Source organism: Lygodium microphyllum, chromosome 6, assembly GCF_053477565.2.
Source record: "Lygodium microphyllum isolate KBCC chromosome 6, Lygodium_microphyllum_v1.1.10, whole genome shotgun sequence".
Lineage (NCBI taxonomy): Eukaryota > Viridiplantae > Streptophyta > Polypodiopsida > Schizaeales > Lygodiaceae > Lygodium > Lygodium microphyllum.
This window is the reverse complement of record NC_141140.1, coordinates 166,557,395-166,580,215: the sequence shown is the minus strand read 5'-3', so window position 1 is coordinate 166,580,215 and position 22,821 is coordinate 166,557,395. Positions and strand designations below refer to the sequence as shown.

General features: G+C 43.2%; 1 pseudogene; it reads right to left on the bottom strand.

Annotated features, from left to right (window-relative positions):
• Positions 1-7,226: 7,226 nt before the first annotated feature.
• LOC148035381 (putative glucose-6-phosphate 1-epimerase pseudogene) lies at positions 7,227-10,587 on the bottom strand (annotated as a pseudogene).
• Positions 10,588-22,821: the final 12,234 nt, after the last annotated feature.

Below are 22,821 nucleotides of genomic sequence, written 5' to 3'. Positions count from 1 at the left end.
AATGCTGCCACATTTACCATAGATACTAATAAGTGTGCTATTAACAAAAGCATCTGAAGTGAAGCCCTTCTTGTGAGCATCTGCATGTAATGCTCGGAAAATTTCTCAAGAAACTTTTCTTGGTTTCCCATATCACATGCTTGAAATGTGATCTTAAATGTCTACTAATTTGAGAAAATATCCTCCTCTTGCATTTGTTTGTATAGTTGTAATGTCTTCTCTCCTTGACCCTGTTCAACATAGATTGAAAGCAACCCTTCATGCTCGCTACTATACTCATACGCAGAGAATAAATGTAATCACAACAACTAAGTATGCACAAAGTATCAAATCGCACACACAACTTTCGGGTGGTTTTCACACCTCGAATGCGCAGCAATACGACATCCACCCCCTCTAATCCTGCGCATCCTCTGGATGGGCCAACTACCCATGATCGTTATCATCAAGATCCACAAACAGATCAATCTCTTCGTTATGCATTTCCGGTAGATCAATAAGATTATATGTCATATCATCTGTCTCTTCCATTGGAGTTTCTTGTCGTTGCTCTTCTCTTGAAAATTCTTCCAAAGCATAATCTTCATCATCTCTTTTCTTGAAAATCTTGATTCTTTTTCCAGCAATAGGCACTCTAAGCACTGTTCCATCCAATTCTGTCAGCTCATATGTTGCATTATCAAAGACATGTCTGACTATGTATGGCCCAAACCATCTTTTCACCATCTTTTGAAGTGCAGTATGCTGATTTTCAAGGCTGCTATCAAAGACCAATACCCAATCTCCCTCTTCTATTGCTCTAGGCCGCAAGCGATGCCTGCTGTCAAACCTGTCCTTATTCCTTAGTCTAGCATCCTTCAACCTGTCAATAGCTAGCTGAATATCCTTAGGTCTCCTCTCCAACTTTCGAATCTGAAGAGCTAAGAGCTCTTCTCTCATCAAATCCTCCTACCAAGGTAGAACTGACCAAGTCAAAGCACAAGTCTCAATCGGCATAACAGGTTTTTGACCATACATCAACTCTGCAGGCATATATCCTGTGGTAACACTATGAGTCGTACGATCAGCCCACAAAGCAAATGGTAGAAGTCTCGGCCATTCTCCAATCCGTCCTCTGCATGCTTTGGCTAATGCTTTCACTATCGGCGGATGCCCTCTTTCACTCTTTCCGTTTCCCTCTGGATTGTATGCTGTGGTTAGAGCCAATTTGATTCCTAGCTGAGAGAAAAACTCCCTAGCTTCATTTGCATCCAATTCACCACGATCCGCAGTGATCTTACCCACACAACCATACCTGCAAAAAATTTCCTCCAATAATAACTTACACACTGCACTAGTGGTCTTCGTTCTCAAAGATCTGCCCTCAACATGATTGGTAAGATCCTCTCTAGCCAAAACAATGTATCTCATCTGCCATAGACCCATAGGCATGGTAACCAAATCAACTACCCACTTATAATGAAAGCATAGCGGATAGGCCGGATGAAGCTCATCTCGATGACGCACTACTGAATACATCTGGCAGTCTCTGCAAGTCTCAACAAAGTGAGAAACATCTCTATACATGCCTTTCCACCAATATTTCTCCTTGATTTTCTCATAAGTAGCCCATACTCCTCTATGACCAGCCCAAGGACTCTCATGAAACTCCCTCATCACCTGTAACTGTGTTTCTCTATCACAGACAACCCGCAAAGGTAATCCGCCTCTTTTCTACGGATGCTTCCAAAGAAATCCGTCCTTGAGAAAATAACCATAAGCTTTCCTTCAGATCTTCTTGAACTCTTCATCCGTCCATTCATCTCTTTTATTTAGTGTACTAAGGTACCTGCCAATCTGCAACCAATCTCCAACATAAAGTTCTTCTATGAAAGCCACAATATCATAGACATGACAAACATGATCAACCATAGTGGCTGAAATTTCTGCATCATCCTCTTCTGCAAGTAGAGTCTCCTCATCATCATATCTGGCTCTAGACAACATATCTGCCACTGGATTATCCTTCCCTGCTATGTGTTTAAATTCCGGATTTAATGACTTGATGTATGAAATCCATCTCAACATGGCTATATCCGGAGTAGAGCAACTCGTGATCATGCCAATCAATGGCAAGCAATCTGTCTCTACCACAACTGAAGCTCCAATAAAGTACTCCTTGTCACATTTGAGAGCCGTGACAATCCCCAATAACTCCCTCTTGATTTGCGGATATCTCCTCTGTCTCTCGTTTAGGACTTTCACCCCAAACCGAATAGCATACCTATTTCCATCTGCATCATCTTGACCCACAGCCCAACCTATGCCAATTGGACTAGTGTCAACTGTCAATACAATAGGCCTATCACAATTATAATCCGCTTTCCTAAGAGTAGGAGCATTTTGCAATAACTTCTTCAATTTCCGCATGGCTTTAGTGTGGCTCTCATCCCAATAGAATTTCTGCCCCTTTCGAAGCAACTGATACAAACAATCTGCAATGTGTGCAAAATGAGGTATCCAAATCACATAAAACACACAAGCACCAATGAATCTCCGTACCTCTGAAGTAGTAGAACAATACTCTGCAATCTTGCCTATAGCATTCACCTTATCAGGTGAGGGTTTCCTGCCATAATATCCACACATATGCCCAACAATGACAACCTCATTTATTCCAAAAACAGATTTTTTCCCTGAAAGTGTCAAATTCACTTCTTCTAACGTGGCCAAAATCTTCTCACATGCTGAAATATGATCAGCCACAAAGTATCTGCATCCCTGCTCATTTAGGCTCTCATTCTTCTCTTCTTCTGCACACCCCTTAATGGGCACATCATCCAAGAAAGGCATAGTAAGCTGAGGTATGTAATCACGAAGGACCTTGTGCATGGCATTCATCATATGCGCAACAGAATTAGTGGCACCTTGAGGCAAGGTACACATCCTGACAAGCCCAATAGGAGTTCTCATGGTGGTTATGTCCCTGCTTTCCAAAGCCAGCTGAAACTGATCATATCCTGAATACAAATCACCCAAAGAATAGATGGCACGTCCAACAAATGCCTCTGCAAACTCATCCACAACTGGACCTATACCAACATTCCTGATAGTAACTCTGTTCACTAGCTGCATGTCCTGAATAAATCGGAGAGTACCATTTTTCTTTGGAATTGTAAACCACTTGTTTGAGTATGGTGCAGATGAAGGCTCAAGGATTCCCATCCTGATTTTCTCATTCAATAAATCAATCAGCTTTGGCAAGTGTGCTTTAGGCACTGGAATAGGTCGAAGATTCCATGGGATATGAGGAATAGTAAAAATGACCATAGGAGCAACAATATCAGGATTCACACATCCAATCTCATGTGGCAAAAAAGCAAATCCCCTTCCATGACGCTCAAGAATCTCCTGAAAGCATTGCTTCTCCATGGGTAACAAGAAACCACCATTTCCAATTTTCAATTCAGCAAGTGTCTATGCTGAAAAATTTATGACCAATATGCTCCGGATTCCTCAAAATTTGCTGTTTAGCAGCCCTCTCTATTTGCTGATCACTGTCAGATGGAAGCGGTACAGCAACCGGCTTCACCTTCTTATCCACAGTTTTGTATTTCGTGTCAACCCTGGCTTCATTATGCTCTTCTGCATTACATAAACCTTGCTGTAAATCAGCAATTTTGCACTCCAATGGCTGAATATTCTCAGCCCTCTACTCTATGGACTGCATAGGAACAGCCCCAAACTCTGAATGCTGAAATATTTCAGCAGTTAACTCTGTTGGCTGAAAATTTTCAACCCTCTGTCTCTCTGAAAGCTGATCATAACCAGCTGGAAACTCTCTTTGCTGAATTTCTTCAGCACTCAACACTCTTTGCTGAGTAACCTTAGCCTCTGACTCAATCTGTGACATAAAATCTGCAATTTCATGAAACATGTCCAGGGATTGCACTAATACATTACCATGACAATTCAGCATATCAGTTTTCAGCATATCTCTCATCTCTGTCATCGTATCTGCACAAATCACACTGTCATACATCCCATCTATGTGCTCATCATCCTCCAAAATTCCTGCATTTTTCAAAATTTTCTCCTTCCTGCATATATACTGCCTGGCAGCTCTAGGCAACCTAGAAGTCTTCTGATAGCTCATCGAACTGTTTGCTGAAATCCCAACATAACCGGAGGAGAAAACACTGCTGTTGCTAGGAGGCGAGAACTCCAATCTCCTCTCCTCTGTACCACCGTCGTCCCTCAAAACGGCGGTACCTAATGAAAACCCGAATCCCTCACAGTGGGTAAGGGTGCATCTCTGAGAGTATCCCTGTTTCTAACATGGTTCACACATACAGTCATAAATTGAACTGCTCTCATACCATCTTTACTGCGAATCCATGCATAAGCAGATCCATCATCCATGACCTTTGTTTCCATGCGCATCTCTGTAATGAATGGCTGACCAAGAATTATGGGATAATAGTATGAATCCTGCACAAAGAAATGAAAATCCTCCTCTACATCACCAATAGATACCCCGACACTAGGACAGGCATCATACAAATCACCTGCAGTGTTATTAGCGGCTCTCATATGCCATCCATGCTCTACATCCATAGGCCATCTGTTACTCTCATAAACTCCACGAACTATGAGATTAATCTCTGAACCATGATCAACCAATGCAACATAAGGCACCTGTTTCTCTCCAATCTTTACCATCGTCTCTGTAGTTGCCCTAGCCCAATGGCTTCGCGAAAAGTGACTACGCGGTATCAAAATAGGCTCATCAATTTCAGCATAATGCATAGGCTGAACCCTCTTCTCTACCTGCGGCAAAACAGAAGCATTATCAACCATAACCTCATCTTCATCCTCATCCAACTCCCCAATCAAAACTCCCTGTGTATCAGTGGTAGACAATGCATGCCTTTTCCTCTTCAAGACCTCCTGAAAATGATCCTGAAACTCTCTTTTTGAGATGCCCAAAATCTCAGAAATAGTGAAAGTCACCTCACTGCCAAGTATCTTATCATTAAAGATTTTCTTCATGTCTGTAGATGTCTCAATATCGGACATCAATCTGAATCCTGGCTATTTCCTCTCTCTAGGCTCTTCCCTCTTTTCTCTCTTTTGAGCATCCTCCATCTGTCGATCTGGCCCTGGTCTTGAAGACGGCCCTGTAGTAGGTGGAGTAACAAACTCACCCCCTCTAGTCTTCTTAGCTGCACTTGGATTTTCTTCATCCCTCTTATGCTTCTCCTCAACAAATACATCTGCACCATGAGATTTAGCCAAATAAGCATAAATAGAATACCTGTCAACAGGCGAGTCCCAACCTATCTCTGATCTGATGCTAGAGCCTGCACTAGTCAAAACAGTTTGCTGAATTTTTCCCTTGTTTGCAGTCTCCATAGCATAAGTCCATAGTGCGGACTGAGTCTCTGATCCCTTCTCAATCTGTACTCCATATGTAGAAGCATCACCTCTAGCTATCACATAAGAAGTACGTGCAACCATGTCCTCCACTAACTTCTTCATTCCACCTTTACCAAAGTTGGTAGCAAGTGGAGCTCCTGTCTCAGTCAACCAAATCTTACCATCTTGCCCCCAATATACCAAATTTTGCCTCCTTGCATCCTGGAAAGAACCACAATCCCTGCAATGCTGATGCTCCATACTATCACACCAAATACATCTCCGATCTCTCCTAGGAGCACTAGGAGCACTCCTAGGTGCAGTAGGAGCACTAGAAGAAGTAGCAGGCGCAGTCGAAGCAAACTGCTCCTTCAACTTACCCACCAACTCCGCTTTGACTGACTCTAGTGTCAAATCTGTGATGCCTTTGATTATGTCATCAAGAGAGGTAGGCACCGATGGAGCGGATGGTTTTGGAGCAGAAGGTGTAGGCATCGGTCGTGGAACAGGAGGAATAGGTGGAGTAGAAATAGTAGGCACTGGCATAGGCCAAGAAACTGGCTGAGGAGGAGAAGAAATAATAGGGATAGAAGTAGGCATAGGAGCTGATGATGGTGTAGGTGTCATGGAACCATTCTGTAGGCGAGTCTTCCATATCCTCGTCTTGGTCAAAGTCGAGACTGCATCTTGAGCATCCTGCCAATCAGTTTTAAGACCCATAGGCTTCGTACGATCTTCAAGAAGCTCACCCAATTCTTCTTGAAGAGCAGGATCTGCAGCTTGCAAGAAAAGCTCAACTTTTTCAACATCCAATGCTCTTTGTTCAATAGCATCAAGCTGACTATACCTCTCTTCGAATTCTCGAATCAACTCCGAAGCAGCGAGACCTTTGTTTGGTATGTAGACCCACTCTCGGAATGACCGTCGAGTAGCCATACCAAAGTCCTCAAGGAAGTATTCTTCTTTCAAGGCCTTCTTAAAATCTTGCCAATGTGTATTTTGAATAAAAAGATCAGTCACTTTTGTCCTCAAAGCAGGTGTGACAAGACGAAGGAAGTACTTACTCATAAGTCTAGCACGAACTCCAAAAAACACCATCTTGATCTCATATGTCTTCAAATATGCTGAAACATTACGCCCGTCAAATAGCTTCTTCTCACTCTCAACTGCTTCAATAGCCTTAGTCACGTTGTTTGCATTCTCCTGCTCCGAATAGAGTTGCCTTTGCTGAGATAACTGTTGTTGATGCAATTGCTGTTGCTGATGCATATACATTTGTGTTTGCTGATTTTGGAGCTGCATATACATGGACATATTCTGCAAAATCTGTTTTAGATCCTCCGTTGAAGTACTTGACGCAGCAGTCATTGATGGAGCTGAAGTAGATGCAGCTGGAACTGTAGAAGAAGCTGAAATAGAGGCTGAAGTATCTCCCATTTTGAAATTTCTGCGACGCTTTCACGTCGGGTTCACCAAAGATGTCGAAGGGTTTGTGAAAGCAAAGTCGCGTCTTCAGAAGACCTTGATAAATTTCAGGATAAAAGATCGAACAGATGAATAAACAAAATGAGAAAATAATGTCAGGACTCTGTTTTATTTATGTCAATAAGAGTTTCAAGATTCAAGATGAAGAAATCCGAGCAACCTCTCGAATGCATAGATCATATATACATTTTAAAGAAAATTTCCAAAAGTATAGTCTTCATTGATGAATAAGAAAGTGGAAGATCATGGATAATTTTCTGATTCAAGTTCCATCATGATGACTATTTACTGATATTGAGATGGCTTACGGTTCCTAGATTATCATCTGTTGCCTTTCAGTTCTTTCAGCCGTTAAAGGTCACAATCCATGTCTCAGCTGCTTTGGCACCTTCTACAACCGCAAGGCGGCTTTTGAAGCCACCAAATGCTGTTCCTTTCCAAACTTCACCTGGTTTAAGAGTAATTGGCTTTTCAACTGCTGCTGGCTCAACACAAATCATATGCTTATATTCATCATCTCCATAATCAGCCATAGCTTTTGCTTTTCTTTCCCATGGGTTCCAAACAACTGCATCTGGTAGCCCATCCTTTTTTAGTACAAATGTTCGTTTCTTTTCATGATCAATGATTGCAATCTTCGTTGGAGTGTTCAAATAGATTCTATCGACTTCACCCTCAAAAGTCAGAGCATCTCCTTGCTATGTGAAGCGCTCTCGGTTTTGAAGGTTATAAAGATAATCCAGAGTTTCCAGTCCTTCAATTCGCACTTCACTGATATCTGAAACTGAGAAGTAAGTGTGCATAGCCACAGTAAAAGAGAAAGGATTAGCATCAGTGTTGCGAACACGTGCAGTAAGTGTCAACTCTCCTTTAGGGCTTAAAGCAACTCGAAGGCGAAATTCAAAGCTATGATTCCAGAGTTTAAAATCTTCCTCACTAGGTCGGAGAATAAGGTCAATGACCACTTTGTTGCTGCTTGTTGACAAGGGCAAGGGATTTGGATCTATACTCCAGAACCTGTTCCGAGCAAAACCATACTGTTCTGTTTGATCTAGATTGCTGAACTGAGGAAAACAGATGGGAATTCCACCTCGGATAGCCTTTGGAGGCTTGAAGATTGCCTTGCTGCTAACAAACAGCAATTCCTCTCCACGGTCGTTTTTTTCCGCCTCCCGTCTACCTCTGCCCTTGAGAAACTTCACTCCCCTTTGCATCCGAGCTTTGCCCCCCCCTTTTTGTCAGCTCACTACTCCGAAAAAAACCTTCCCCCAAAGCGTGGCTCCCCTGTCCCAGAAAAAGCCCCTATCCCCCAAAAGATTGACCCAAATATGATCGCTGATGATATTGACATATTGGCATGAACTTTATTTGTAGGTCCATCTCACGTAGCCTGCAACCAAGCACGCTTAAGCAGCAATCTGAATTGCTTCAACCAACCAATACGATTGACAGGTGCAATAGGGACTTTTATAATCTCGGTGGAATGAAACAAATCTACTCCATTTTCCCCCTGTAAATTGAGCTCATAACTCGCATGTGACTTCTGCCTAAATGCTTGAAGTAAATTATCCAGGCGTATGTGAGTGGACGTTTCATTTTTAGGCGAGCTGTAGTCTACAGAAATGAGGTCTGCAAAGAACTCAGCTGGATTGACATGCTGTGGGCATGGGTACCCAAGTTCAGTAAAGTAGGACAAGGCATAATCCTGAGCAGGGCCAGCATAAACAAGTGACCCTTCAGCTAGCAGTACAAGGTCATCAAATTTTGCATAAATTGAACCTCGAGGTTGATGTATTGAACAGACAACGGTATGCCCATCCTTGGCTAGGTTTTGTAAGGTTTCCATTACCCTTTCTGGCTGTTGTAAGCTCATCAGCAAATATTACTGAAGGGCTGGCAATTAACTCACAAGCAATTGACAGCCTCTTTTTCTCTCCTCCACTTATTCCACACACTTTCGCATCACCTACACGACTATCTGAAGAAGACCCATTCGGTCTTGTATGGATGTCTGCAACAGCCCCATCCTCCATGCTCTCTGCCTCTAAAATGCTGCCACATTTACCATAGATACTAATAAGTGTGCTATTAACAAAAGCATCTGAAGTGAAGCCCTTCTTGTGAGCATCTGCATGTAATGCTCGGAAAATTTCTCAAGAAACTTTTCTTGGTTTCCCATATCACATGCTTGAAATGTGATCTTAAATGTCTACTAATTTGAGAGAATATCCTCCTCTTGCATCTGTTTGTATAGTTGTAATGTCTTCTCTCCTTGACCCTGTTCAACATAGACTGAAAGCAACCCTTCATGCTCGCTACTATACTCATATGCAGAGAATAAATGTAATCACAACAACTAATTATGCACAAAGTATCAAATCGCACACACAACTTTCGGGTGGTTTTCACACCTCGAATGCGCAGCAATACGACAGCGTGCTTTATTGCTCCATTTGTATACAAAGGTTAAAAAAGTTATCTTCAGCAAAAGCTAACTCAATATTAGTTTTATATAGCTCCTCCTTAGCGTACCAAAACTTGAAGAAATCTTGAGCTTCAAGGTTGAAGCTATGGCTACCCTCTAACTGCCCTCCTGCACATTTACGGTTTTAGAAAAATGGATAAAGATCAAATGTTGAATCTTACCAAGACTTGTTGAAATATCTTTGAAATGAGTGCTCAATTAGTACTTCATCAACAGAACAAAGATTAGAGGTAGCAATGAGAGATGGAGAGAGTAGGAACTTTAATGCAAAATGTACTATGATTTTCAAACAATGTCATCAAACCTATACGAGGCTATTACAAGGCCTCACTAAGTGTATAGAGGTTATAGTGTGCAGAGGTTACATGAGGAGTATAGGAGCTTATGGTGGGAACATTAGGCAAGTCCACATTTTGAAACTTACAAAAGTTTATCAAAAAATGAGCTACAAAAGAGGGACTGGTAAGTCCTATCCTTTTGTTCTTGGGGTTCTTCTTCTTCTTCTTCTTCTTCTTCTTATGCTTCTTGATTGTTGTCTTCATTTCTTTGACTAAATCAAGATATGCTCTTTAAGACGTTTTCTTAGCGTAGCAAATTTTTTCAATATGCTCAGTTTCTTACAAAAGTCACAGACTATGCTTTTCTTCTGAGTTGTTGGTCTCCTCTTGGGATGCTTGTTTCTCCCTTGTTCTTGATATTCTTTTCCTCGTCCACGAGAGAGGCTTTGATATCCATAAGCTTTGGCTTTTAAATGTTGATTAATGTGGTAGACATATTTTGAAACTCAGGTGGAAGACTCTTGAGAAGCACTCCAATGAAAATGTCTTCATCAATCTTCAAGTTGATTCCTGCAAGTTGTGTCAACAAGTTTTCCATATAATTCAAATGAGTTGTGAGGTACTACTTTGCAAATGAAGCCTAAAAAACTCAATTAGTAAGACATATTATTTGGAGGATTTCGAATGAGCTTCAAATAGGGTTTATAATCGATCCCATGTCGCATGAGAGGTTTCACAATCATCAACATGATGAATGTAGCTACCATCAAGTTCATGCTTGATAATAGCTTGAGCATGATCATCTGTTTTATCCCATACGATTGAAAGTGCAGCTTCCCTTGGTTTTTTCTTTTGAACACTTCTGATTGACCACAAGCCTTTATTCATTAGGATCGGTTTCCCGATACCATTGAGTCGGGATGTCGGTGAGTCCTTGCTCATGTTGAGGTTGCAAGATCAGCAGCAAATTGAAGGGGAGCTACGAGACCTATGGACCACTTATTGCTCAAGTGTTTCTAACCGAGCGGCCATGGCTACCTCTCACATAGCCGACATGCAATGCCTACCTTACGGGTGTAGTGAGCTTACCTTGATGCTCGATCGAGTACCCTCCTATTTCTTGCACACCGGTAGCTCCACGATCCTTAAGGCAAGCTCAAGCAACCTCAATCCCTCTCCCATGAGCTTCATCCTCCATAGCCACGCGCGAGACAAGAGAAGAGAAGAGAAGAGGGGAAGATGAAGAGAGAAGATGGAGAGCTTCTTCTCCAAGATCCCTCACTCTCACACAATCACTCCCTCACTCCCTCACACTCTCTCAAGCACAAGCAAGAAGGCAAGAAACAAGAGAAGAAGAAGAAGAAGCTTTGGCCACACACAAGAACGAGCTTTTCATTCACTTTTCAAATTTATATACAAAACCCTAAAATCCCTTTTGGGCGGTCATCCCCTTTTCCTCTTTTTTACATGGCCGGCCATAGCCTAGGCCCTTTTTCCCATTGTCCTTCTATCTTCCTAGATTCCTTTCCACCGCCTGTCTACATTTACAAATTGCGTGGGTGAGAGCCTGGCGCTCTTTTGCAAGATCTCAAGGTGCGCCTTTTTATTTTAAAATGTGCCTTTTCCCTTTTACATTTGCCTTGGACTTTTAAGGTTGCCCTTGCGCTTTTGGCCTTTTCTCCTATTCTTTCTTCAGTTGGGCTACCTTTTTTCCGCCTTTGCCCTGCTTCTTTTTTATTTCCTTTTGCTTTCTTTGTGTTGGGGTTAACATTACCCCCCTCCTGGACGAGTGCCAGTCCCATGGCACTCACTGTCGTAGGAACCAGGCTATAGCATGCACCGAAGACGTGGTGACAAGGACGTATTGGCTAGTTAGATCAGCTGCTAGGTGGAACAGGTAGGTGGGTGACACTGCTTCCAATGTGGTTGGGTGAATGATAGGTGATGGGGTTTAAGGACGATGACCAGGAAAGATTCCAGCGTGCTTTAGGCTTCATGAAGATACTCGGCATCTTTCACATTGTTGTGGCACCCCTTATGTAGCCGGTTATCTTTTGAGTATCCAAAACGCTTGAAGCAATAAGCAATCCCTTAGGAGGATGGTATTGGAGGGATTTATTTTGGAGAAACCCCCCGAACGCTATTTGCTTTGAAAATCCGTGGCCTTGGTTGAAGATCCTTGTCTTTGAGTAGAAGGTCTTGAGTTTTGAGTTGAAAGTCTTCAGGCTTGTGGAATCAATAAGCGATCCGTAGATCTTGAGGCATTGGGCATGGATCATTGGATGATGAGGTTCCAAGATCTATGCCAATGGCATATCCATCACTGGGTTTTTCTTCTGCTTGATTTGGTTCAGTCATGGCAGCCACATCAGTAGGCGGATGATTGGCAACATGAAATCTGTTGAGCCATTTAAACCTTCACAACGAAGCTCCTGAAGTTGCAGTAATGGAGTCATGTCCGACTCATGGAAAAATTCCTTGTCATTGGAGGATGTAGTGGATGATCTTCTTCAGCCAAGCAGCTAGTTCTTGAAACACGAGCATAACTTGCAAGAAAAGTTGTGCACTTCCTAGGGGGTGTGTCTGTCTCATTGTGTAGTGCATGGTGCCCGTGCCAATGGAACTGGGAGATGGGTCTAACCTTGGGGAAGCCCTTGGTAATGTCCCACACTTGAGGACCCAGTTTGTGCGTCATTGGAGGTGCGGTGCAAAACTTAGGGTGACATGTCAAAAAGTCTTGCCCTTGATGTGCCCTACGTGTGAAGTGTGGAAGGGGCTAGGGAGAACCCTAGATGCAATGAGTGTGGTGCACAATAACAATGAAGGGAGACTGCAAGCACATGTGAAGTGTTCTCCTTGTTAACTTGCTTAGTAGTAGATTCATCTTTCAGCTTTGCTATTTTTTGCTCTTGTCTTTCTCTCCAGTCACCTTGTCTTTGTTCCCTTGTGGCTTTTCTCTTTTTGCTTTCTTTTCTTTCTCTTTTCTTCTCTTTTTTTTTTTGAGAATGAGAGAGGGAGTACAATAGTCAAGGTATATTATACCCATTTAATCACGGGGCGGTTGCAGGCATTGAGATAAGAATGTGCGACTTTGTAGGTATTCTTTAATATTGGCCTTAGCTCTCAGAGGAGTGGTTGACAAGAAAGGGTGATTACACCTTGTGAAGTGGGTGTCACTCATATTTTCTAAGAGCTCTACACAGAAGGAAGGAAGGAGAGTAGCCCGCATCATTAACCTAGTAATAGCTCTACTATCTATTCCTAGGTTGATATCAAAGAAGAGTGGGGGGATATGGGCTTCCTCTGCTGTGGGTTTTTGGAGTAGCATGAATTTGATAAGTCGGAGGTACTTACAAGTGGTCAAAAACGTTGGATTTGGGCAGGAAGAGAAGTTTGCAAGGAAACAATTTATAGAAGGAAGTTTATCTTCTAACCTAAACACTAAGCATTCCTCGGGGCTCCTAGCATTTACATTATATATTTTTGGGAAGTCTTAATCCCCATGCACGTGTCTATCATAGTCCACTCCATGGCATGTAGATAAGATCATTGCGCTCTTTGGGGAGTGAACTGCAAAAGGCGGTCCATGCATCAAAATTGGTGTCCCAAATCCTCCTCTGCCATTTTGGCTGTGCCTCGTAGCCTTGGACAGTTTTGGGAACTAGATTGACCTTATCTTCCTAGTAATCCTGTGGCTCTTGTCGCCACCTAGTCATTATCATGCTCCTCTCTTCTATCCACCTGTTTGTAAGTTCATTAGCCAGATCCTTGATCTTGGCTAAGACTCCTAGAGGCAGGGCCCGGTTCAGAGAGCGTGGGAAAGCAAATGAAAGCCCAAACAGCTGTTTATGGAACTCTCGCTGACGCCAAATGACCAACTCCTGGGGCCCGTCTACAGGATGTGCATCATCTCTCAGTGGCATGGGCTCTTCAGGAAGTTGTCTTGGAATTATGCGTGCTCGGCGTTGGGCCTCCTAAGCTAATTCTTCTCTTCTGCTCCTTGCTGCAACTATACGCTCAGGCAGATGGGCATCTCTAGGTTCTTCTTGTGGGAGATCGGGTTGAGGCGGACTCAGCATTCTTTGTTGCTCTTCTTCATCACCTTGCTCGAAATTCAGACCCTCTTCAACATGTCGCTCCACCACAGATGGGATGACTGGCAGTGGTGGTGGTGGCTGTTCATGATCCTCAAAACCTAGCTCCCTGAGCTCAGTAGTGGAAAGGCCTGTACATCGTATGTAGCGGAATTGTTACTCCTTAGTGATCCCTATACTCGTTGGGAGCTCCCGCTCTTGAAGACCATATCTTAGAGCTCGGGTGGTTAGCTCCAACTTTCTTTTCACCTTTTCCACTGGATCATCGCCCTCAGCTTCTATGACATGGAGTATCGTGTTGAGGAAGGCCTGCCACTGTGTTTTAGTAGTTATTTCGGCAGCTTCAACCCTAGCTTCTGCAAGCATTCTTTCGCATTTTGCCACTGCCAAGAGTTCGGTCAAGTCCCTCACCCTGTCAAAATTATTCCTTTCCCAATCCATAGCTCTTTCCTCCATCCTTTTTCTCTCTTCCTCTAGTTGGCTCGCCAGGGTGGTCACTACCTGTTGCTATTCATTTGTTAGAAACCACAACTGGTTTCTTTCTCTTAACTTTTGAGCCAACTGCTCTTTAGCAATCCCTTTGGCTTGATCTACAATGCTGAGCCTTTGGTGCACCTCGGCCAGTACTTCTGATTTTTCCTGCACCAGCTACTCTTGGCTTTGGATCTAAGTAAGGAATAGCCTTTTTTTATTGAAATCCATGGCCATGAGGGCCTCTACATCTTCTTGGGAGGTCTCCAGTGCATCTTGTAATCTTTGCACTTCATCTTCTAGCCGTTTTTCTTCTGCTGCTGAGACTCCTCGCCCTTCACTCTTCAGAAACTCGATTTCACTTATTAATCTGTTTTGTTCTTCTAGCTCCTACCACAAACAGAGCTCCATGGTATGTTCTTGTGGTATACTGGCTTCGTCTTCCTGAACCTCCTGTCTTAGCATTTCCACTCGAGCGACATTTTGTTGTAGATCATTGTATTGCTGCACTAGTAGCTTTAGACTTCTTTGCTCTGTCACCAGGTTCTGCTCTTCGTCTTCCAGCCTTTGTCTAAGGCGGCTTTTGTTGTCCTGGGCTTCCTTTGTTTTTGCTATTAGCTGGTCTTGCAGGGCCTTCATTTCTCTTCATCGGTCGGCTCCCTACCTTGAAACTTCTAGCCTAAGCATAGCTGACGTTTCTTTTTCTTTTTCTAGCTTCATCAAGGCCACTTTCTTCTCTTCTTTTGCCTTGTCTAGTTGTGCCAGTAGCTCAGCCACAGATGCATCATAGTCAGTGTCGGCATGCATGGCAGTATGGGATGTGGTGGTTGATGCCTCTAGTCTTTGTCTTTTAGGGTCTTGTCGTGACTCTGCATCTATGGCAACGGGCCTTTTCAATCTAGTTTCTGGCACGATCTCGGCCACTTTGCTCACTAGCATTTGCACCATGTTCATTAGTTGTGCCATGTCGAGGAGAGGTGTGGGCTGTGTGGTGGTTGCAGTCGTGGTTTCAGTCGTTGCAGGTACAAAAGAGGAAGGAAGTGGATGTAGTAGGGACTTGCCCTTGCCTACAGCCACTAGAGCTACTTCCACACTTGCACTAGCATTGGCTTTATGAGACAGGGGCTCACGGATTTGAGCTCTCCATCCCCGTGGATCTCTTCCATAGATCTTCGTGTAGCCTTTGCCAACTCGGCCAGCTCCTTCAGTCTTTGCTCTTCAGCTTCTTCTTCTACCCTTCTTTTCCTGACCAATTCTGCCTTCTTTGACTCTTCTCTTATCTTTACAAGCTCTTCCTCCTCTTTCCTCCTTCTTTCTTCCTCAGCCCTCCTAGACTCTCTTTGAGCCCTCTTGATTTCAGCTCGTTCTTCTTTGCTTAATTTCTCTTTCCTTTCCTTCTGTCTCTTGTCCCCTTTCTTTTGTTCTTCTCATTTGCTTGCTTGTGTAGGCGGCACCTCCTGTTCTCCCTTGTCACTTATCGTTCTTTCACTTGATTCTTCTCCTTCGTGGTGAGGTGGGCTTTGATGCGATGGGCTTTGATGTGCAGCTTGCTCTTCCCTGACTCTAGCATCCTTCATTGCTTCATCTATGATGGCTATCAAAACACCACCATATCTAATTGTGGCTGTCTTTGAGGCAGGTTTCTTCCTTGTGGAGCGTGCAGTTGAGGTAGGGATTCTCCTCCTGTCGTGTTTCCGCTGGAGTGAGAAGGGCAGCTGAGCTTTGAATGGTTTTCTGCACGAACCCATTCCAGTCTACCTCCTTAGGGATTCTTGCTGCGATGCTTCCTAACAACGGGACCCCGATCTTGTTCATCAATGTACTGTACCTTTGGCCCGAGAAGAGTGTATGGATCATCTTCGCTTGTATCTTCACTGCTAGATCTGGGATGTCAGCCAAGCTGATTCCATCCATGGTTTGCACCTCTTCTTTCTTTAACCCCCAGCATGGCGTAAACATCCTTTCTCGGCCGCCTCTCTTTCTTGGGTACGAGCCTGTCCTTCAACTCTTCTTTCCTACTCGCCTGTCCTCACTGTGACAGTGCCAAAGTTCCTGCCCTTGTCAAAGTTCCTCAGAAATTCAGCACACATGCCGTAATCCACGACCTGCCCCATCTTTTCCACATACTTGTGGAGGTGGCATCTGTCCACCAATTCTTTGACTGCAAGTTCCTCCAAGATGGACTCATCGAGGTTCAGCGTGTGCTTGAAGGTGAATTGACTGAATCCTCATGTCTCGATGCTGATGTCGAATTTGGTCATCTATTCTTAAGAAAATGGGAGTTTGCCCCCTTTGTCTTGTCCTGCCATGGTGGTTACCTGTCAACACAACATGCCAACATTAATGCTTAAAAATCGGCTTATTTCTAATAAAACTCAATTTTGAGAGAAAAATCTATGTGTCGAAAATTGGTTTACTTGCTTAGAGCTTGAATTTTAGAGACAGGCTCACAGCACCAATTGCTACTGTTTTCCCTTTTCATTATCTTCCATTGACACTCAATTAATCATAACATTCTGTTAGATAGCATGACTCTCATTTTGCTCTGCTCTTGCTCCCATTGCTCCCCCCCGTCTTGGATCTTTCAAGGAATCCTTCCTAGGATTAGCATAGGAAGTAACATGCAAATGCTGTTTTTCATGGATTGACTTACTTAGCCAATAACCAATCATAGAAGCTTGGATTGTATTCGAGTTGGGCATGACAATCAAGAGCAGATGGTTGGATGGAGACTTGGGAGATGTAGATCAAGACATCATGAAATAGATCTTCAGTATTAAGGCGGCTTGCAACATGTAATTCCTCCTTCGTAAGGAATTGGTCAATGTAAGGGTGAGCGAGTACATGGTCGTCTAAATGCTGGTTGCGGGTGATGGCCAAAACGCTAAACGAGATAGGTGCAACATAAGTAGGGTCATACTCGACGATTTTAATTTCCCTGTGTTGCTCAGCATTGGTCATTATCCAGCAACCTTTTTTCTCCCATTGGATTCTCAGAGCTCTTGCAACTCGTGCTCAGGAACAGAACGAGTAGGCTTACGATATGAAGTGATTAGTCTTCTAAGGGCAGCTTGCTCCTTTGAGATTTCGTCGTTTGCTATCAGTTCAACATCAATTTTGAGGAATTTAGTGGTCATAAGTTCGTATTCTTCCCAAGTGCATGGTAATGCACGAACATCCGAAGCAAGTGTTTTGTCAAGAAGACCTAGGTCTAGTCTCTCATAACTTCTAGCGAATGTAGTGAAAGTTTTGTCCAACATCTTGATGCAGGTTACTAGGTCATCCCCAGAAGTCGTGGCGAGGTTTTTAGCCAAGGAAAGGAAAGGTCGTACCATGTAGGAAGGTTTAAGACCTGCTGGTGGGAATGGTGCAAATGGACTGGATAGTGGTGACTCCATCATTGGTGTCACAGGTGTGGCTTTGCACTCCGAAGCACTTTGAGGTGCTGTAGGAAGCTCTGGGGGCATGGGAGTTGTGCTGGGTTCTGAGTTAGCAGTCCTGGGGGTATTTAAGCTCTTTGGACCAGGTAAGTCTAAGGCTTGTGGCATTTGCTTTGGTCGATAGATGACCTGGGGCTTACTAGCCACAGTGGGAAATGGTTTGTTGACTATGCCCTGGGTACCCTATGTGCAAGCCTCCCTTATTACTGGGGTGAGATTGCTTGTAGATGAGCTTTTAAACTTGCCATTTTTAGGCATCCAAATCCAGGGGTTGCCCTCGTAATATCCTTGTGCTCGTAAGAGATCTTTGGGGATCCATCATGGCGTGGTTATGTGTCTACGTCGATAGCATCTAGACTGCCTCTTAGGCCGTGATGGCTGATTATTTTGGCGTTTAGAATCAAGTTTGGGTGGTCTACCCGGATGTGATCGTTGCCGTTTTGGCACCCATATAAGCTTGGACTCCTTAGCCTTGTGAGCACTCTTGGTGGGTTTGGGCCTAGGGTCGAGAGCCTGGCATGAGGCCTTAGTTTTCTTCTGTTTAGACTTGGGCTGAAACGTGGTGGTAGGGGTTTCTACCGGTGACTTCATAATGGTGGAGGATTTAGGATAGCCCTTGCTGAAAGTCGTCACTATGCACACATTGCCTATAGTAAGATGAATGTGGTTTAGGTTGTAATCCACATTACAGTTCGTTTGCTTCTTGAAAGTACGACCTAATAGTGACATATTACCGGCTCCTTTAGTGTCAGGCAACACATGGAAGAAAGCTTGTAAACTTTCAGACTCGATAGAAACGACTACCTTGCACTTCCCTAGGAGTGAATAAGCATTACTCCCAAACGGGGTGAGTTTAGCATTAGTGGGCTATAGTTTTGGTTGACCAATGTGTGTCCAATGGTCATGCGTCAAGATGTTGTAGTCTACACCTTCATCAATCAAGGCATCGAAAGAATACGTCACTCCCGCTGTGACTGTGATTCGTAGATACGCCGGTGCCACTGCTTCTTCGTCCTAATCTGTAAGGTCGATTATAGTAGCCATGCTGACGTTCATTGGGGGTTCTAGCATGGGTGGTTGATGTAATGGATGGGAAGGAGGATAGTACTTCTTTATGCGGCTGCCATTAAAAAAGCCTATTCCTTTGCCTTCAAGTGTCTCTAACTCAACACTCCTTATTCTACCAATCATGCGTACTCTGAAAGGCCCTAGCCCCTGAAACTTTATCTTCTGTTTATGTGCTTTTACAGAGTATAGCGGAACAAGGTCCCCTTATTCAAAGTCTCGTTGTTTGACATGCTTGTCAAACCACATCTTTCGTCGAGCCTTTTCACAAATGAGAGAGTGAGTGGCGAGGAGTCGAGTCTCCGTTAGGCGCTCTAACTCCACTAAGCGATTGGTCCAAGCCTCTCTTCCCTCCCAACGCTCCTGGACTGCTATCCTTAAGCTAGGGATGAAGAATTCTAAGGGTAAAATGGCTTCAGTTCTGTATATCAGCCTAAAGGGCGTCTGTCCTATAGCCATTTTATAAGCTATGCGATAGGCCCACAAGGCCGCCATTAGCTTGTTATCCCTGTCACTTCTTGAAGTAGACACTACCTTTGTAAGCACGTTGACTAAGATTTTATTCATGGATTCAGATTGGCCATTAGCTTGAGGGTAATAAGGAGAGGACTTCCGATGAATTATTAGGAAGGTAGAGAGAAGGTGGGAAATCACCTCATTAATGAAGTGCGTGCCTTGGTCGCTTACAAGTTCGATTGGACAGCTAAACCATTAAATGAACTGCTCCCACAAGAACTCTGGAGTGGTTCTAGAATCATTCTTCCTCGTGGCTCGTGCCTTTGCCCACTTCGTTAGATAATCGGTTCCCATTATGATGTAGCGAGCTTGGGAATATTGTGCCGCAAAATTGTCAGGTCCAATAAAATCGATACCCCATTTTCCAAAGGGTTGTTGGGCTATGACAAGGGTCAACTCCATCTTGTCTTTCGGCAAAGGCACTTTGGTCCTTTGGCACTCATCGCAGTGCTTTATGAATTTAGCTGCATCGTGGAAAAGGGTGGGCCACCATAGTTGGGATTGTAGCACCTTTCGGGTTGTTGTGTCTCCACTAAAGTGTCCTCCAGCGATTTCGCCATGTGCTTCTTTCAATGCATCGTGCATCTCATGCTCACATATGCATCTGCGCAATAAACCGTCTTGTCCCAACCTGTAGAGTTGACCGGCTATCAGTTGGTATGGCTGAATTTTCAGGATAAGTCTTCTCAGCCTGGCCTTCTCAATGGGTCTCTCAGGTAGTCCGCTCTCTAGCACTTGCACTATGTCATCGGCCCAATATGGCGTCAGATTGGCTTTAAACAATTCTCTCTGGCTAGACAGGTTAAAGAGATGAGCATCCGATAAATCATCAGGTATGCCTTGTCCAACGGCTTCTCCTGTGGGTATGTAGGACATGTGGTCAACCATGTACTGCTGCTTTCCTTTGCGTACAACCATAGAGAAGTCAAACTCCAGTAGAAGGAGTAACCATCTAGCTATGCGTCCCGTAGCGCAAGGCTTGTTCACAAAATATAACAAGGCTGGATGGTCAACAAAGAAGACAAAGGGAGTGGCCAACATGTAATGCCCAAATTTCTTTACTGCAAATACCATGGCCAACCCCTCCCTTTCTATCGTGGAATAGTTCATCTCCGTCTCTGTGAGCTTCCTGCTGGCAAAACTCACTGGGTAATCTAAGTTATGTTCACCAAGCTGGCATAGCACGGCTCCAATAGCAAACTTAAAGGCGTCTATGTATACATGAAACATTATGTTCCAGTCTGGGGCTCGTAAGATTGGTGCAGTAGTAAGAGCCTTTTTCAACTCCTCATATGCACGCTGGCATTCCTCGGTCCACTTGAACACTATCAAGAGCTTATACAATGGTCTAGCAATTAGTGCGTAATTTAGTACAAAGCGTCGATAATATCCACTGTGTCCTAAGAAGCACTGAACTCCCTTGTAGTTATCGGGTGGTGGTAAGTCAACAATGACTCTGACTTTAGAGAAGTCAGTGACAATGGCGTTCCTTGACACTACGTGCCCGAAGATGCATCCGTGTTTCACCCAGAACTGGCACTTTAAGGGGTTCAACGAGAGGTGGTACAACCTACACCTTTCAAAGACAGCTCTCAATTTCTCTAAGTGTTCGGCCCAACTAGAGTGTACGCATAAGTCGTCTACAAACACTTCCAGTTCGCGCCTAAGCATGTCCTTAAAGATAGTGCACATTAGGCGTTGAAAATTCGCAGGTGCGTTCATCAGCCCAAAAGGCATGACAATGTAGGCGAATACACCCCATTCCGTGGCTACTATTGCACCTTGTGAAGCTCTTGTATTGTTTTTGACAAAAGTATAAGAAGCTAGCTAAATTTCTATGTTATTTTCAAAAGAAATCATGACAAACATAAGCTCATGGATTTGAGTACTCGCATGCTAGGCCACCTCCACTCCAAGAATTATGTTACTATCTAGACCATGACTCTCGTATTTTGGGTTTAATGAACTTGTTCTATACCTTGAGCTGTGGCAAGAGAGTAGTTGAGGAGAAACCATGTGTAGTGGGTCAAGGATCTATTGAAAACAAGGGACAGGTTACATACACTCATAATAAGAAGCCTCAAATTCCCACATGCACCAAAGCTAATATGATGGACGTTGACTAATTGGAATGGTATGGACATTTTATATACCTAGCAAGATACCAAAACACCAAAGCTCAAAAAAAGGAGTAATTGGAACACCAAGAAAAAAGGCAGAATACTAGTCATAAGAATAATTGTATGAGCTTGTTTAATCTATATTCACCAAGTTCATTAGTAGCAACAACAACCACTTGCAGCACCAAAAGACTGATGAGTTGCTTGAGTAATATACTCCACACCATAACTAACTTCATAGCGTGAGAAGGAAAGTTTTCAAATCTATAGCCTGAGAACAAAAGTTTGCACTTGTATATAACATCCATTGTATAGCTTGAGAAGGGAAGTCTGTAACTACATAGTGCAACATGCAAGCCTTTGCTCCTTCAAATGATGAATGTAAGCTAAGCAAGAAGAAGAATGGGAGTGTCTCTCAAAATCTAAAGCATGCAAAAGAATCACATATTCTTCAGGGATTGGGCCATTTGAGGAAAAATCCATTCTCGGATGAAAAAGAAGATCAATTTGTTGAAACTTTGTAAGGTCACTCATTTCGGAACTGAAAAAATTAAGTGAATCTAGCAATGATAACAAGATCTATGTCTCAAGGTATGCAGGAAAACAACTTTATTCATAGATTTTTGGAAGTTCAAACAGGGTCTTGAATTGTTTGGAGTAGCCACAATAGCTATTGTTGCAGCAAGAATGGTTAGTGATACCATAAGGAAACATTGTCACAAGTTCTCTAACTAGTGTTTCACACATTCAAAAAGTTATCAAAATGCCCAATTGTATGGGTCAAAAAGCCACAAATATTAAGAATGGTTGCATTACTAACTTTCCTACCCTATCTTACTCAAAACAAGTGTAGGATAGGAGAATACTTTCTAACGTAGTGGCTAGTATGAAATCTATAGATAATCGAGCACAATGTGTACCTTCTAGAGAGATAGGTAACTCTGACAAATTTTTCAAAAGTGTAAGTCATGGACCATTGTCAAATATTTTAGTTTTTTTCCTAGGGGATAGATGGTAGCTTCTCAAGGGAGTACACAGTTTTCTAACACCGAGTTGTCTAGACCACATAACATGAAGACTTCAATGTTTAGAGAGGGCAGGGATATTAATTGAGTGAAGGTCTTACAAGCAAATGTGCAGAAAATTTTCACTAATCTTTGTGATTGGGTACTCGATTCACTACTACTGAAACTCATGTTCCTTGATAATGATATATTTGTTAGAGTTGAACTAGCTAGTGGATTAAGAGCACTCTTATTGAAATCACAAAAGGAATTAGGTGGTTCTTATATAATACTAGTGCAATATCTATTTTGATAGGTGATATAACATCACCTTCACAAGAATCTATGCAATAAAAGACTTTGTCCTTTCACCTTGCAAAGCTTCTGCCTATCCTTTCATAGGTGTTAGCCATTTGTCTCCCTCATTCCTGTGTTTCTCTCTCCACTTACAATATTTCTATGTTCT